This window comes from Phaenicophaeus curvirostris, chromosome 1 (genome assembly GCF_032191515.1).
Source record: "Phaenicophaeus curvirostris isolate KB17595 chromosome 1, BPBGC_Pcur_1.0, whole genome shotgun sequence".
NCBI lineage: Eukaryota > Metazoa > Chordata > Aves > Cuculiformes > Cuculidae > Phaenicophaeus > Phaenicophaeus curvirostris.
This window is the reverse complement of record NC_091392.1, coordinates 76777604-76789726: the sequence shown is the minus strand read 5'-3', so window position 1 is coordinate 76789726 and position 12123 is coordinate 76777604.

The window sequence follows — 12123 nt, the reverse complement described above, 5'->3', positions numbered from 1 at the left end:
TTTCCATTGCCCTCTGGTGGTTTACTGTGGGTAATGACATTACTTTTTTCTTTTGGCTTAATCTAACTGTACTCTACTGTCCTTACTGTTAGGAATATTTTGTTCTTGTAGAGATTATGATGTCATGGCTCCCAGCTGCTCTGCCCATATTTTTTTTTTAATGAGCAATTTTATCAAAGACTTTCTCTAAATCTTGAAAGGAGCTTCCTGTAGTTGTCTCTGTCTGTTGTGCTCTTTGTCAATGATGACATTAGAGAAGTTGTCAGGAAAAAAATGTAGTATAAGAGAACATTTGCAAATATATTAAAATAAGCCTTAGAGCAACAGATATTCACATATGTGAAGTCTGGGTCTCTTTCTTTCATACTTTGGTAAGTGTACAAGACTGGAAAGGATGTAATTAATTTGTCTGCTTTAATTAACTTACCTAAATATCACCTTTCATAATGAAGACTCAGCTTAAAAAGCAAAAGTTGCATCAGCGTCATCCGTCTTTTCTTCAAAACCTTCTTAACCTGGATATCTGTTACCTCTGCCTGATCAGTAGTTAGAAGTCAGACAAACTGAATGTTTTTCAAAAAGTGTAGGCACATTCCCCTGTTTGCTAATGGTCTAAGGTGTAAATTAAAATTACTTTAAATTGTATCAGTTCAGTTTTAAAATGTGGTATTAAAGAGTGAAGAATATACGCATAATTGAGTCAGGTGGTCCTAAAATAAGATATAATTTCTATTTTGATTTTGTTTCCACATAGCTCTACCAGGGTTTTGCACTCCTGCCCCAAAGCGCCCCTTCTACCTCAGCCTCCACAGCTTTATTTGTACATATCAGTATAGCCCAGGACGGTTTTAGGGTTTTTTTCAGTACCTTGCACGGCTGTGCTGACACTCTGTAGTTCCACCCTGCACCAGTTGTTCCCTTCTGGCTGATTGTAGTTTAATCTGACATGGTAGGTTACCCTGAAATCCCTCCTCAGCAGATGGTTTTAAAGGGCTTGTAAGAAAAAAAGTATCCTGCCTAAAAGAACAGCAGTAGTAAATAGTCATTCCTGGCAATGTGTATTTGTAACATTTTCTTTTTGTCTAGCTGAACTCACCTTTGACCCAAATGGAGATAAGCTCGGTGAATATTCTGCAACTTAAATATTTCTTTCATGTTATATTTTGTCTTTTGGTGTACTACACAAGATCCTTCTGTTTTCAGAAAGGAGGTACTTAGTAGCTGTGGTCTGTAGCTGATTATTTAAAGCACTTGATTGATTATTGGAGCATCAGCTGCAATCCCAGCTTTCCCTTTAGCTTTTTTTTTTTCTCCCTTTTGGATCAGTTCACTGACCTGGGCTCACAGATAATTGTCTCAGATAATTCAGTCATCACAACTGAAAGTTGAGTATTTTCTGGTATAGAACAAGAAGCAGCCAAATCTTATTGGAGAGGTAACAGCTTGCAAAAACTGGCATTGCCGCTGAAACACCAGTGATGCATTGGAGCATCTCATATTTTCCCAGTAGCCCAGATGTTTTGACATTGTTCTTTAGGCACACAGCCACAGCAGCTGCCCACGTGTGCCTGAGCATTTGTAGGTGTTGGGGAGCAGCGAATGGAGCATGGGTGGCTTGAATTTACTCTCTTGTATTCATTGTTGCAGATGAAATGACCACCAGCATAGGCAGGAGTAGTGGATACAGTAAGTTAATGTTGCTACTTTTAAAGTACCTAACTCTTGTTAGTGTGATGTATATCTTTGTGATATCTGCATAAAAGGCTATAGCTGCTATTGTATGGGAAAATGCAAGGGCCACAGACAGATGCGACCCAGACTGTTCCCTTTAAATCTTCCTTTAATAACACTGCCAGTATCCCTCCAGTCTTGACCCACACCCCTTTGCAATGCCATCTGTGTCCTCCCTCCATGCCTCCCTTACTGCAGCATCCTCTGCTACTGGTTATCTTCCTCTCAATATCTGATTAGAAAAGCATTCCAAAAAGACACAGTATTCCACATGAAATAGGTTAGATGTACTATTAAACTTGCAAATTGCCATGCCAACAAAATGGCTCTGAATTAGCTTTTTCCTGACCTTGATGCTGCAGTGGTTGCTCTTCTTCTTTGTAGAATTTATGTTTATATCTGTTTTCCTGCAGTCTGCACAGATCTTGCTCATCTGGCTCTTGAGCATGGCTCTCGAGTATGGCTCTCCTGCCCTTGCTCTAGCATTTGTGCTTGTGTAGCACAATCCAAAAACTTTTTCATGTCCTGGTTCCCCACATCTGGGAGAAATCCAAAATGTTCACAACTGATCAGTGTGCTCACAGCCTCTTATGCAAGCTGTGGGAAGAGAGTGCCTTCTGGTGGGATGTGCAGCTTCCCTGTCTCATCACACAACACTTCTGGAGCTGGCTGAAAGAATTGAGAAATCTAAGGGGCTTGGTTCCCACTAGCAATATCACTTTTCAGTCTGCTTGGGAGCGGTGAAATATTTAATACTTTTTCCTTGGTAGTATGGTTTTCAACAGGGGTTGGTATGGTGAGGAGAAGAAGTGGGTGGATTAGGATCCTGTTGTCTTCCTCCTTCTCACCTACATCTGGCTTGAGTGGTTCTTCCACAGATTAAAACTTGAATCTCAGTGTGTTTTTCATGGGGTGAAATTTCTTCTAAAGCCTTTGGAAATGTTTGCCTTTTAAAATACACTGATATTGGTTTTAATAATTACATATATATTTCTTTTTTTAAATAGTTGATTATGACTCTGTCACAGAGGAAGACTACATGACTGGTATGTCCAAAAAGCTCCATTTCTTCTGCCCATATGCCTGCAAATGCCTTCAGCCAAAGGCCTCAAAGTTACCCTCTCTCATCCACACCTCAAATTCCCATAGTGTGCAATGGCCTGTAGAGAGAAGGAAAATTTTACAGTAGTTGCTTGGATATTGACTTGTTAGTCTGTTCCTTTGTGAATTATAGTGAGGTGCAGAAGGACTGAGAGGTTTCATTGTTTCTGGCCTTTTCCATCATCCTAAAAATATTAAAAATTTCATGTCTTGTTTCCTAGTTTAATCAGAAAATTTCTTGGAGGTCTCAAAGAGGAGGTAGTTATTTTTAGTATACTGTATTTTGCTGGAAAGAAGAGAAATAGCTATGTTTTTATTCATTTCCTTTCTCCAGCCATAAATACACGTAAGCATAACCCCAAACCCCTGTTTAACAGTATCTAAATAGCCTCATTGAGCAGATTTTTCATTTTTTGTCTATTTTATTGTTAGCACTTTGTTAATTTTTGTTCTTGTCATAAATTCTTCAAGGCTGCAGCAGCTAGAAGTTATGTATATAAAATGTAAGGATCTGTGGGCTCTTATTTGAAGAAGGCAAAAATAGCACAACGTGACAAACGGCTGGCTTTGCATGGAAAATTCTGTTATCGGTTACTGATATTGCAGGGAGGAAGTGCATGAAATTCAGGTTGATTGGTACTTCTCCTTCCTCTGCCTAGCACCACCACCCCCACACTACCCTACAGTGGCAATTTGCAAAGACTTTTTCAGTAAAGAGAGTGAAATGTATACTTCTATAGGGTACTGATTTCTCTTTTTTTGTAGATGAGCCCAGCATCATCTCCACTGAGCAACATATGCAGAATGAAGCATGTAAGGAGTTTCTTCTTTTCTTTCTTTGGCCTAAAAATGGTGATGTTTGTGTCTGTTACATAAATAATAAGCAGTTGTCTTAATATCCTGTATGGAGGCCTCCTGACTGCACTTGGATTGTGATCTAAACCATCCATAAAGCATCAACTATTAAGATGTGGGTTATCTCCAGAGAATAAACAAACATTGCAAGGTTTGTGGCCAATGCACAGCAATCCCAGGATTCCTGGTTTTGCCATTATAGGTAGTCATAGCTGCGTCTTCGTTCTTCCCTGCAAACACAGCTTAGTTGGAGAGACATCAGGGTCTATACGCCAGTGCCTGGTGGTCCATTCAGTGTGCCAGTTACCAATACTGCTTGGCTTCTGGATAACCTTCTTTTGGGTGCCTCATATGCAGTTAAGAAGGAAGATGACCAACTGAATTGTAGAATGATGTGCTATAAAGAACTGGTTTTACTGGCTTCTCTCTTTTCTTTCTCTTTTGTCTTTAATTTTTTTTCCTTATGCCAACAGCTGAGCACAGCATCAGTTTGAATGAAGGATCTGTGAGTGGAAATCCACGTGACTTTTCATTTCTTTTTTTCTCTTTTCTGCTCGTCTTCAGTGAAACCCCTTCTCTTCTTTTTATATAGGTGTTATATGGTCTGTGTTCTTCAGGGTCTCAATCAACTTGGAGATCCCAGATCTTCTCCATGATCTGGACACAGTGTTCTGTTGCCTGTTAAAAAAAAAAACAAACAAACAACTGTCTTTCACTGCTAGAAGTTTATGAAGTTGTGTGTTCACAAGGAAGGGCAGAAGTTGTTACCTTGAGTTTGTATCTGCGTTCTGGCTCATTAGTGACTGGGCTTATTCCATCCTGTCTAATTGTACATGTCTATATCTGGTTCTAAATATTCATTTTAAAATGTAGGATTTTATCTGCTGCTGCAGACGATGTATTTGGATGGAAAGAAATTGCATATGCTGAGGTCGCCTTGGGTATACTAAAATTACCTACTTGTTGCATGGCTGCTTTTTTAGGTAATAAACCCTTCTAGTTGAAAATGCAACCTAGGCTCTTCCAGAGCATCCTGGTTTTATGCTTCCCTTTCAGCGTTCTGTCATGACTACCCTGACCTATGCCAAGTCCCCCAGGCATCACTGTGTCCTGCTTGGCGGAACAAGTCTTGGGGCTTTATTGATGTTTTCACTGGGTGTGTATGCGGGGGTAATGTCCAGCAGTGTGACCTTTCCAATGTCTTGTTACAGAGGGATCCCCCTACGGTGAGGAAGATGCTGAAGGTAAAGATCATCCTTGTAAGTGGACACTTATGGTAGGCACCCAAACTAAGCTAACTATGCATTGCATGTGCAGTTCTTTTAAAGAACCTTTGTTACGAGCAATTATAGTAAGGTAAAGGGGATTAGCAGACACTGATAGTGTCTCTCAACAGATAGATCAGTCTTTTAGTGTTACATTGTGCTGGGACAGTTGAGAGCCACTTCAGGATCTCTTTATTTGAATTCTAACTGTTTTCTTCTCTTTCCCTATATAAAGAGACACAGAGAGTTAACAAACCTAGTCATCAGCTGGCAGTTTCAGCTTCATCACAGGAGCATTTGATTCCTAAAGTACAAAGTTTGTTTTGTAGGGTAGGAATCCTTTTGTAAAATTTGCTTTGAATCCTTTTTGTATTATTATGAGAATCTGGATTGCAATAAATCAGCAATGATGTTTGCCCTGCCATGCTGTAGTGCTTTAATTTTATTCTTTAGTGAGAGGGCCAAGGGACCCCTGGCTGCTTGGCTGGGCTTAGAGATCAAGTTCCCTGCAAGCAGAAAAAGATGCTCTGTCCATATTCTTGCTAGGTGTGATAAGAATGTGTGTTGGGCTGGAAATTTCTTCTGAATCTCCAAGAGCAACAAAATGGACATTCCAAAGCACCAAATCTGAAATAAACTAAACTGGCTAAAACAAAATAAAAATCACTCTTGAAAGCTCTGTGGAAAGCCTTCAGAGAACCATGTCATTTTTTCAGTCTACCTCACCATTCTTTTCCTGGCCAGACTGGCAAGTCAGAGATGAAAGGGGACGGAAAGCTACAGCTCTGGCTGATGCGGCACACTTGGCTTCTTGTTTACCACCAAAACACTTCTTGCTTCTGTTCCCCAGATGCATATTAGATGTATTGAGACCCTGAAGAGCATTATCTGACCTGTCTTCTTCAGTGTCCCATCTGGCTTGGTTTTCTAATAGGGCTTACTTTTCTTTGCTGCCAATTCCTAGCCGCCATCCAAGGCTGAAAGCTATGTGAATTGTGGTTCTAGATAGCAAAAAAGACCAAAAGATGTTGTGCACAAGAGAAAGCTTTTGGGGATGTAGGCTGCAAAAGTAGGTGTTTTGAGCCATAGGAGATTTTCATCTTCTTTAGGAATAGTAAAAGAAGAGGAATGGATAAGCAGAGAGAGTATGGAAGAAGATAGGAAAAACTTTTATGATGTCAAGGTGTCTGTGAGCAAAGGCTGACACAGGTTCTGTGACAGATCTATTGGCTTTGTTTTGGAAGTGCAAATCATGAAAAATGCCTCCTGAATGTGTGGTGTAAGCATTTCTAAAACTCAGGCTTTCACATGCTCCAAGTGCCACCGTCCTTCTGTAGAATGGGCGGCAAACTACTCCACAAATTCATTGCCATCAACTTAGATTGGCTTTAATTAAATCTTAGAAAAAGTCTCTCTGCTTTGAGTTGGTGATGACATTCCTCATTTAGGGCTGCACAGTAGCTCAACTGGTTCATATCTATCACTAATGCACTTTTCACAGAATCACAGAATCACAGAATAACCAGGTTGGAAGAGACCCACTGGATCATCGAGTCCAACCATATTTTTTTTTTGCTATACAGTAGGCTGTGTACAAGGGCAGATAGCATATCTACCTCCCCTGTTGGTATGTTCTCAGCAGCCAAAAGAGGAAAGAACGTAAGGGCAGGACAATTATGCAGCGATGCTACCTCTGGTCCTACCTCCCAGCTTTCAGCAATCTATTAATTAGTGACTTTCCATATAAAGAATTGCCTATTAGTGTTTCCTAATCCTCCAAGGAATTTCAGGAATTTATCAAATTCTTATGTAAATGTAAGTTTTGAGATGGTACAACATCCTGTACCTCGTTTCACAATTTAATTTGACAACATGGAAAAGGTTCCATTATTTATTTCGGCCCTGCCGCCTGATGAATTAATATATCCTACAACTGCTAACCAGACATATCCTATATGGTCTCTGTAAGACAAGTGCTTTTAGGACAGTATTTTTTTTCAGGTGACCACAGGTAGTTCAGAGCTGATCAGCCTATGTATATGATGGTTTTTCTTGTTGTGCACCTGCGTTTTTCAATAAAGAATTAATGAATATCTGCTGGTTTATTGTCTATTTAGTATTTTTAAACTATTCGCAGTATGCCTTTGTTTATATGGTCCTAAACAATTCAATATCAGTAGATTTTGCACCCTCTCCTGTACCCATTTTTCAAGATCATTCACGAGTATGTAAAACACACCAGGCCAAAGCAAAGTTCCTTTTAGGACATAGTCATCTTCGTCCTTTGTGAAAGTGAACAATCTGTTTCTCCTCTTTATTTCTTTTTCTCAACTAGACAATAATACAGAAAATGACCTTTTTTATTTAATTTTTCTTTCTTTTGGGGCATTCCGAGGGTTCTCCTTGTAAACTTTAAAAAGCATCTAAAAATATTATGTAAATCAGATCACTCCTATATATACACCAAGAGTTCCAGAGCGTTCATTGATGAAACATGACTGCTCTTGTTAAGAGTCCATACTACCTCTTCTTACATCTTATTAAATTCTCACCAGCTGACACTTCCTTTTGAGACAGGTCTCAAGTTGCCTCCCTCATTAGGCAAATTTCTGATGTAGGAGCCCCCTTAACCTTCCCCACCATACAGGCTGAGTTTGATACTTTCTTCACACACTTTTGTCTTTTTTTGAATATTGTCTTTAAAAAAGCATAATTATTGGACCTACAGATCATCAAGTGGGATTCGTGACTCTTAAGCTTGAAAAAAAATCATCAGGTAATTTCTCTGCCATGGAGAAGGTTTTAATGAATTTTTCTCCCTCCAAATTTTAATTGTGTTTTCATAACCTATTTGCCAAAGTATGTGTTCTTTTCTACTTTCTTTGCTTAGACAGGTTTTAAACTTTTCACTGGATTGCTTATTACAGTTATTGTTGTTACTTACTGCTCCTTTTTTCTGTACTAGAGTGCTTGACCTTCCAGACTTCAGGAAGGAACAAATCAGGAGAGAGTCTTTTTGAAGTATTTTCCTTCATTCTTCCCCTGATTCCTTTTTGACAATGTCCATGCTGCTTTTGAAGTATTTAATCACTTCAGTTGATTACATTATTTTCTTTGCACCTGCTCTGTGCAATTCTTCCTGAAAGTTAACTGCATTTTGCTGCAGTTAAATCAAAGACTGCTCAGAATGTATATGTTTTTGTCGCTGGCATGATCTTGGATATTTTCTCCTAAAGCTAATAGCATTCTTGACATTTGTTACTGTGACTGCAAATCTCACTTTCTGCTAGATGCCAAAGATTATTTAGGACTTGGCTTCCTGAACTCATTTTTCCTAGGCTGATCTTTCTCTTTGCTTGAAATCTGTTACTGCCATCTTTGTTAATAAATTAGAAACATAAACAGATTTACAATAATAATTCGCTGCACTAATCTATTTCTCGGTGTCCTGAGGTTAAACTGCAAATTCTAAACATTTTTCAGTCAATTTTTGAATAACAGCTGCTGCTGCCCTGCACTGGCTGGAACTTCTGTACATTTAAACTCGTTACTGCAGTTGCCAAGAAACTGAAGCCACCAGTTTCAGTGCGGAGCAGAAGTGAAGGTGTTTTTCAGAGACTGTCCTTTGCTATTCTCCTTGTCTCTCATCCATATAAATGTTTCTTTTTAGAAAGAAATTTAGAAAGTTTTCAGTTCTTGATTTTCAGTTCCTGGCTGGCTACAGGATGGTAGCGCCCAGTTGTTGCCTTCACTGTGAAGCAGTAAGCCTCACTTTGCTCTTGATTAAATAGTTATCTAAATTACAGAAGAAAACCATTATATGCCTTATCTTTGCCTGTCAAAAAGAGCCAGGAAAAGATAGGTCAAACTCCCTTCAGCCACAGGGAGAAATGGCAAGTGGTTCTATAAGCATCTGGAGTTTCTAGTGCTTTAGCTGGCACATTGTTGGCAGCATAGTGTCAGTTCATTCAAAACATTGGGTAAACAAACAACTTGTAAAATTTTCTTTAAATTTAGTGTTCTTTAAATAGCTTGGGATTTTGATCTGTCTACAGATTCATTTTAAATGAGCTACTTATTGATCCCCTATGAAGCTCAAGAGGACAAACTGATCTACACACCATTCTCATACTGCTCTTTCTGAATTGTACAACTATGCTTTGAAAATAAGCTTTCACAAATGGCACAGCAGGCATTTGCACAGCACTTTTAGCACCCTTTTCAGTTTCCATCATCTCTAGAGGACATGGTTGAACATTTAAGAAATGAAGAAAGGGGATGTGTGAACCTCATGAGGATCAACAAGGCCAAGTGCAAGGTCCTATATCTGGGTCAGGACAATCCCCAATTTCAGAATAGAATGGGGGACAATGTGATTGAGAGCAGCCAAGCAGAGAAGGACTTGAGGGTTTTCATTGATGAGGAGCTCAATGTGCACTCGCAGTGCAGAAAGCCAACCATATCCTGGGCTGCATCAAAAGAAGTGTGGCCAGCAGGGCGAGGGATTCTGCCCCTCTCTCTGCTCTCGTAAGACCCCACCAGGAATATTATGTCCAGTCCTGGAACCCCCAGCATAAGAAGGATATGGAACTGTTGGAACGGGTCCAGAGGAAAGCCATGAAGAGGATCAGAGGGCTGGAGCACCTCTGCTGTGAGGACAGGCTGAGAGAGTTGGAGTTGTTAAGCCTGTAGAGGAGAAAGCTCTGGGGAGACCTCATAGCAGCCTTTCAGTACCTGAAGGGGACCTATGAGAAAACTAGGGAGGGACTTTTTACAAGGGCATGGAGTGACAGGACAAGAGGGGAATGGCCTCAAATTGGAAGGGAGAAAATTTAGAGTAGACGTTAGGGATAGATTCTTCACAATAAAGGTGGTGAGACACTGGCACAGGTTACCCAGGGAAGCTGTGTCTGCCCCATCCCTGGAGGTGTTCAAGGCCAGGTTGGATGGGGCCTTGAGGAACCTGGTCTGGTGGGAGGTGTCCTTGCCTATGGCAGGGGGTTTGGAACTGGATAATCTTTAAGGTCCATTCCAACCCAAACCATGCTATGATTCTATGATTCGATGACTGTGGAAGTCTTCAGGAGCTAAGCCTTTCAAATGCTGCACGTGGTTTTGTTAACTGGAAGCATTCATTTGGGAGATCAGTGAGGAAGGCCACGTGGAGCCTTTGCAGGGACATGGAGGAGGGCAAAACACTGGCTTTGAAGTTGCAGCCAGGAGGTCTGTTGTTAAAGTGATGACAAAGTGACGAACTTGATGAAATGCCAGTGACCAGACTGAACCTCTTCAAGCAGTAATTCATCTTTCTGCTCCCCAAAAGGTGGTAATTTCAGAGCTTTCAGAATAAAGGTAAATGAAGGAAATCAGATATTTGCCACTTGGTTTTGCATCCATTCTTTTATGCTGTTGTTATCTCAGGAAGATAGCACATGTGAAGCACAAAATAAGTCTGATCATTTGGAGTCTAAGTAGACTATTTTGTAGCTGGCCTTGACAGTGAGATGCCTGGATGTCTTCTCAGGCAGAAGAGATATGGCTGCATCCACTGAGACTCTTCGTTTCCAGGGAAAAAATATGTTAAAACTGAAAATAATATGGGGAATTGTTTTCAAGGACATAACTTCTTATGTGACCTTCTCATAGGACCAATGCTTCTCATTTCAATTCATTTCTCTAATTGGACCACCAGGTGGCATTGGGACATGGCAATCTTCTGTCTGAAGAGCACCAATTTACAAAGTAGGTCTGATCCTGATTAAGCCAGTGGTACTTTTGTATGTCAAAACTGCAGCATGTGAAGCAAAAAGGATGGTAAGCAAGATGTTTGACTCTAGTTGCTGCATTTCTCATAAGTTCTGTGAAGTGGGAGTCAGTGAAGACTAAAGAAAGAAGCTGAGCAGTAGTAGATTAAGGAAAAAATTGAAATAAAATGTACTTAACCAATTACACTTGATTCTTCAGCGGGCACAGCGGTGTACTCAGCAATGTCCTCTAAATACGACAAACATGAGTCATAAGAAAAACTGATGATACAGCTGGGAACAGCTGGGTTTTACTGAGCACGTAATTAACTTTATTAGGTTGCTTTCAAGCCCTACAGGAATCAAGAACAAATCTCATAGGATTGCCTCTGAAGTATTCCCAGGCAAAGGATTTATGAACTGAGGCTGAAGGATATACGTAAGATAAAATTTTCCTGAGATTCACAAGACTCATCCAGGTCCTAGGGGCTGTACAGACTAGATGATAGGGTCTGAGTAGTTAAGAAGGTTGAGTCTAGGATGTGGAAGGTTTAGTAGCTGGGAAAGATAGATGTAATCCCTTTTCTTCTGAGTGTGTCACTTAACACATCCCAGACTCCCAAGTTCTTCATTTCACCTCTTACTGTTATATGCCTATTGCAAAAGGGTCTAACTGCTTTTGCTTGTTTCTTCCTTTACCTGAGAGGAAAAAAAACCTTGTGTCAACAAAAATCCTAGCATATCAGTGGCATCAAACCATCAAACCAGAAAGTTAGTAGAAGTGTGGGTCAGCACAGAAAGACTGTATCTGCTAGAGAGTGTATGAAATGAGATTTGGTGAACCACATAGATAGGAAGTGGAGGGCACAAAGGATCATCCACCTGCAAACTGCACGGTTGGGGGAACAAGAGATGGGGAGTGGCAGCAAGTTCCTGCCAGAGGAAGGAAACCTGCCCCCCTCACCCAGACAGCAAAGCCCCAGATCCCCCTGGCGAACAAGTACCAGGTGCTGCAGGTGGAATCCAGCCCTGAGGATGAGGATGGTGGCTTCCACAGCCTAGAATCCTTCCCTAGGCTGCACCATTCTCAGAAAAAGATAAAAACATCCTCCATCAAGAAGAAGAGGAGGGTGATTGTTGTAGGGGACTCCCTCCTAAAAGGAACAGAGGGACCCATTTGCAGACCGGACCCGCTCCACAGAGAGGTCTGCTGCTTACCGGGTGCATCAGGGAAGGAGGTAGCTAGAAAACTTCCTTCCCTGGTTCAAGAGACAGACTACTATCCTCTGATAGTAGTCCAAACTGGTAATGACGACCTAACAAACAAAAAGGCCAAAGCCATCAAGAATGGCTTCAGGGCAATTGGGAGAATGATGGAGGGCTCTGGGGCACAAGTAGTATTCTGCTCCATCCCAATGCTAAATAGA